The following is a 6,148-nucleotide window of genomic DNA, read 5'->3' as shown; positions in this document are numbered from 1 at the left end:
GAGGTAATGTAGAGGTAACTGTCTCTTATTTTATACCCTCCCCCTCTCTTTGAGGATTCCCCCCCTCACTGGTGTGTAGACAAAACAGTCTCCAGGGTATGGCCATTCAAAGCATCTTTCAGGTGAATTATAAATGTCTTGTTCACACCTTCTGGGCACATGACGTTTGAGACGTCTTCAGGGATGACATGCAAATCCATTGCTTACAGTCCCGCTGATGGTGACTGGCAACTTCAGTAGCTAATAGTTTTCCAACCCCTGTGGTCAGTCCTTTGTTGACACTGAGGAGTCAGAATTACAACATACTTCAGTAACAAACATATTGTAAAATCTCATAGCTTCACAGACAATGTTGGTGCACACATTTTAACAAGAAAATGATCTTCAGTAGATTATGAGTTTTCAAATGATACCTCACAAGGCATACTTTGTACAAAACCTATCCTAACCATAGAACAGTGGTGAATATGGGGGTTCAGGGTGTTACTTGGGGTACAGTGCATCACACTTAGAGGATTGGCTCTGATTTCAGCTGATGGACAGGTTTGCTAGTTTTTTAGACATTATACAAGCCCTGCCCGGCCCCCCCTTCAGTGGAACTGCTGAGCATACTGGAGATGGATATGAAAATATATTTACATTAGAAAAACAGTCCCTAAGGGAGCACCTGGATTTGAACCAGGGACCTCTTGATCTGCAGTCAAATGCTCTACCACTGAGCTATACTCCCTCTGATAATGGAGTGTTGGAGCCAGTCATTTTGAGGATTAGGAAGGACACACCCTAGTTCAAAGAGCTCCTCTTATGTTCCCAGCCATGGGTGGTTTAATAATGGGGTTGTATTAAATAATAGACATGCATGGAAACACCACACCTTGCACAAGCCCCTCCCCTGCTCGGTCTCACCAGACCACAACTACTACTTACCTGGGACCACACCCTGCTCCCCAGCTCTGTGCCACTTCACCTCACCAGCATTGCTCCAAACCCTTAAAGGCACAGGGCACATGTAAATAGAATCCACTAATCCCCAGAGCGTTCATTAAGGAACTGCCAGATAATCCCGTTCTGACCAGAAACACAGAGCTCCCGACTCTGATTTAGAAACACAGAGCTCCCGGGAGTGTCAGCCACACCCCTGTGCCCTGCAGCAGAGTGGGGCCCTGGCAGCGAGCAGGGCCCATAATGCACAGGTCCCTTTTTTATATTTTGCACAATTGTGGTTCAGTGGGAGAATTCTTGTCTCCCATCCAGCAGGCCTGGGCTTAATTCACAGCCAATGCCGAGCTGAGTTTTCTGAGCAAAGGCTGAAGGAACTGGGTATGTTTAGTTTGCAAAAGAGGAGATATGATAGCAGTCTTCAAATACTTGAAAGGCTGCTATAACAAAGATGGAGAAAAGTTGTTCTCTCTTGTCACAGAGGGCAGGACAAGCAGCAGTGGGTTCAAACGACAGCACAGGAGATTTAGATTAAATGTCAGGAAAGACTTCCTAAATGTAAGAACAGTAGGACAATGGAACTGACTCTCTAGTTTGTGGAAGCTACTTCTCTGGCGTGTTTCAAAAGGAGGCTGGAGCCATCTGTCTTGGATGGTTTGGCCACAATAAATCCTGCATCTTGGCTGGGGGTTAGACTAGATGACCCTTGCAGTCCCTGGTAACCCTATGGGTTCTATGCTTAGATGTAGAAATTGCAGGATGCACACTTGAAATAAGGGCCAGTTTCGCCCCGTAACATGTAAAGTCTTTACATCCAAACACAATGATTTTCTGAATGATCTGTCCTAGTTCAACCTTCAGATGTTGGGGTGGATGTTGGACTCTCTGGGTCAAATTCTCTGGACTCTGTTATGCAGCTGGTCAGACCAGTTGTCCATAGAGATCTCGTCTGCCTTTAAAATCAAAATATGGTCTTAAATTAATCCTCAGACACTGGTTTTCCCCTATCCTGATCCCCAGCAAGGGCAATCCAAGGAAGGGGGCTGTTTAGCGAGGATAGAAGAAGGATAGCCTTTGCCCCATGGAGGAATCAGATTCCAGATTGGTTAGGTGCGACGCTGCCCTCCTTTCTCCTGGCTTTTAAGATGGTTAAGCAGCATGTGGTAGTATATCTAAATTAGAGACTTCCTGTGGAGAAGTGGGTTTGAATTCTGTTTCTGACAAGCAGTGGCTGAGTTTGTCTTGTATTTGTCCCCCTGCCCCGCAAAATATTCCCTATTAATTTTAACATAGTCAAGTCTTGAATGAAGTGTGACATTCTCCTCCTCATTCCCAGAGTTTTTTCACCCTAAAGGTTCCTGTCCTCACAGCTCACTGAGAGGGACTGATTTTGGGAAGGGGTTTTCACTCTGAAGTCTCCATAACAAGACATTTCCACGTCAGGCCCAGGAGCGCAGAATCTCAGCTCTGTGTGAATGAAGAGAGAAAATAGGAATCGTTCACCCACAAACTGCCCACCCACACGCTCTGCGCCAGGCAGCGTGAAACGATCCCGCAGAGCCGATTGAGGGGGGGGCGGGTTCAGTCTGACATGCAGGTAATTTAGTTGACTCTAATTGGGCTCCTCAGACTGTGGTGACTCTGCAGGTGGAGAAGCTGCTGTACAGCAGTGTTGAGCGGGTGCAGGAAGGAGAGCAGCTCCACTATTCAAATTCTGCAGTTTACAATTTTCCAAAACTGGGAATAACCAAAACCAACATATCTAGTGGGAAGGTGGATGCAGAGCAGGAAACTGGCCATGCCCAGACCTCCTATGGGGGTGAAGTGGAAATTAATAATGTTGTGAGGATCATTTGGGAAATTAGCCGTTCCTGACAAGGTTTATCTCTCTTCTAATTTCAAGTTTATAGTATTATTTAGAGGAATCAGTAATTATTTTTTCTATCTTAATTAAACCCTAAACTTTATGTAATCAAACCATGACAATTAAGGCCCCCCGTTTTTTCTCTCTAGTAGCAAGAATGAACTAGGTTTATGCCATCCCTGACATTCTATGGAATAACAGCTGCAGCATGAGGAAAGAGCCGAGCCAATATCTCACTGTCGGGGATGCAGGTGGCCACGTCCCCCCTGTTTGACCATTGCCCTTGCAGGAGTGAATGTTTCAATGGAATTCAATACCCTGGCTCAGACAAGAGGCACAGGGAGGTTTAGCTGTTCATGGATCAGTGCAAAGTAAATTATTTGTGTGTGTGAAATTGAGGCAGGACATGAAACATCCACATAGTGGCGCAGTGCCCTAAGGAATGTGGGTGAAGGACTCAGGCTGAGAACTGAATTAACTCCACTCACTGGCCACCCTCCACCCCGGGATGGTACCCCTCTTCAGGTCACTAGGCCTTGCTGCCCAGCAAACAGAGTAGCCTTATTGACTCTGGCTGCTAGACCTCGCTGCCCTGAAGAGAAGGGTGACCCCGTTGACTCTAGCCCTTAGCTCTCACTGCCTAGAGTCAGAGGGCTGCTCAAAGGATGGGGTGCACTCACCCCACACTGGACAGGGTCCCCCCACCCCATCACAGGGAGCCAAATTTTAGTGTAGACACATGCACAAAGGTTGCCTTGTATTGACATAACACTGCAGTGTAGATCTGGGGAGAGTGTGTGTGTGTGTGTGGGCAGAACCTTCAGCTAAAGGGGGAGAAGCGTCTTCCCAAGACTGCCATTTCTGCTCCTTCTGCGGAGTCCCTGGGGCAGGAGACACGTCAGGAAAGTTTCCTTTTCAAGGGATCAATAATAAAATTGGTGAAAGTTCAAAATCAGCATAGTCTGACATCAGAATGCCAATGCCCTAACCCGGAGCAAACAATAATGGTCTGGCATCTTGAATCCAATGCCCAGGGCTAGGCTGCAGCTGATTTGCAACAGCATTTCACGAGGAGAAGAAGACCGGGTAATTGTATGATTATTTAGTAGCTTGGGGGTCCAGTTCCATTTCCTATTCAGTTCACACAAAAGTGTCTGATTTCCCAGCTCATTCAAATGTCCCGACCTGCGGCTGGCGCTCCCCTCCGCCCCTTGTTACCAACCAGGGCTGGAATGTTTCACATGGACACCGTCGGGAGGAGACATGGGCATAGGTGCCGACTCCACCGGCAGCCAAGCTCACCTCTCCCGCAACCCCACTCCCGCAGCACTGCAGGACCCATCGGACCCTTCTGGATGTGTCCTTCCAGTTTGACAGTGAACCATCGCTTGTTGTTCTCTGAGTGCAGCCTTTCAAGCGGTTGTGCACCCTCCCTATTGTCATTTCATCTAGAACACATTTTCCAAGTTTGCTTATGAGACCATCACGTGGGACGGTGAAAACCCTTTACTAAAATCAAGATATATCACATCTACTGTTTCCCCCCTGCCCATTAGGCTGGTAACCTTGTCAAGGGAGGAACTTAGGTTGGTTTGGCATGATTTCTTCTTGACAAATCTTTGCTAGCTTTAATTTATAACCCTACAAGTCTCAATTGATAGTTTAACCATTTCTTCCATTCTCTTTCCCAGGATTGACTGGTCTTTAATTCCCAAGGTCACCCTTTAAAAAAGGGAACAGTGTTTCCTCTTCTCCAGTCCTTTGGGACCTTACCTGTGCTCTACCATGAGTTCTCGAAGATAACCACTAATGGGTCCAAGATTGCTTCAGCTGGTTCCTTATGTACCTAAAGCAGAGCTGGGGTTTCTGCTTTCACTCCTGCTGTGGCATGCAGGGAACCCAGGGGCAATTCTAGAAGAGCATTTGGAACTTAATTGGGGGAAACCGACCTTTCATAACAGGCAGCTCAAGTTTAGATGAACTGTTTTTTTTGTTTGTTTTATTTTGTTTTTTACAATTGATGATAACACTAAATAACCCTTCAATCCTAGTGTCAAAATCCATGAAATTGCTTCAGCCTTGTAGTTTGCCCAGGGTGAAACTAAACATCGCTTCAAATACAAGTGAGTGGAAATCAATCACTTTTCAAGAGTGACTGCGCATAGAAGAAGCGTGTTGTGTTTCATGCCTTATGTCCTGGCGCCATCGTGTGGCCATGTCCTTTTCCCACCTTTCTGTAAAAAGTTTTGGTAGTTGGTCCAGAAACTTGATTTCCCCAGGAAAGAGGCAGGAACAGGGGCTGCCTGAATGTATCAAACACCCATAGAATGAGGCGTCCGTCCTTGTCAAAAAAACATCTCCCTCCTTCAGTTCAGTGGCAGCCGCAACATGAAACCCCTCTGTACCGAGCAGGAAGGAACACAAATATTTTCTTTTAAAAGGAGCAGCCTCCTTCCTTTTTAAGTCAGATGAATTTATCTTCATTTCCCATCTCTTAGGAGAGGAGTGGAGCTGGGTCCAACTCCTGCCGGGATAGAAAGCCCCTGTCCCTATTGTTCAGTCAGTCTGGGACCCTGCCTCTGCCCAGACCTAACATGCTGCCACCACTCAAACCCACCCTGCTCATTAGCTCTGTGGCTGTCTCTGCTTTGCTTGCACAGTTCACACCTACGTGACACACTCTTTTTAAGTGCATTGGTGGTATAGTGGTGAGCATAGCTGCCTTCCAAGCAGTTGACCTGGGTTCGATTCCCAGCCAATGCAATGTTGTGTTTTGTCCCCCTTGTTTGAAATTGGTCTCATTTCAGTCACCCTGTGTTATCATCACATTGTTTTACGAGAAACTGCTCCCTGTAGGAATTTGCTACTGGTAGCAGTTACTCCTATGTAAGGAACAACCAGTGGGGCCATTGAACGATCGAGGTGCTAAAGGAGCACTCAAGGACAATAAGGCCATTGTAGAGAAACTAAATGAATTCTTTGCATCGGTGTTCACGACTGAGGATGTGCGGGAGATTCCCAAACCTGAGCCATTCTTTTTAGGTGACAGATCTGAGGAACTGTCCCAGATTGAGCTGTCATTAGAGGAGGTTTTGGAACAAATTGATGAATTTAACAGCAATAAGTCACCAGGATCAGATGGTCTCACCCAGAGTTCTGAGGGCACTCAAATGCGAAATTGCAGAACTACTAACTGTAGTCTGCAACCTATCATTTAAATCAGCTTCTGTACCAGACGACTGGAGGAGAGCTAATGCGACGCCAATTTTTAAACAGGCTCCAGAGGTGATCCCGGCAATTACAGGCCTGTAAGCCTGACTCCAGTGCCGGGCAAACCGGTTGCAA

General features: G+C 46.6%; 2 non-coding genes across 2 annotated transcripts; one reads left to right on the top strand and one right to left on the bottom strand.

Annotated features, from left to right (window-relative positions):
- Positions 1 to 658: 658 nt before the first annotated feature.
- Positions 659 to 730, bottom strand: TRNAC-GCA (transfer RNA cysteine (anticodon GCA)). The gene has a single exon. It is a non-coding gene; the product is annotated as a tRNA-Cys (tRNA).
- A 4,764-nt stretch (positions 731 to 5,494) lies between these two features.
- Positions 5,495 to 5,566, top strand: TRNAG-UCC (transfer RNA glycine (anticodon UCC)). Its single transcript has one exon. It is a non-coding gene; the product is annotated as a tRNA-Gly (tRNA).
- Positions 5,567 to 6,148: the final 582 nt, after the last annotated feature.

Source organism: Emys orbicularis, chromosome 15 (assembly GCF_028017835.1).
Source record: "Emys orbicularis isolate rEmyOrb1 chromosome 15, rEmyOrb1.hap1, whole genome shotgun sequence".
NCBI lineage: Eukaryota > Metazoa > Chordata > Testudines > Emydidae > Emys > Emys orbicularis.
This window is presented reverse-complemented; position numbering and strand designations above follow the sequence as displayed.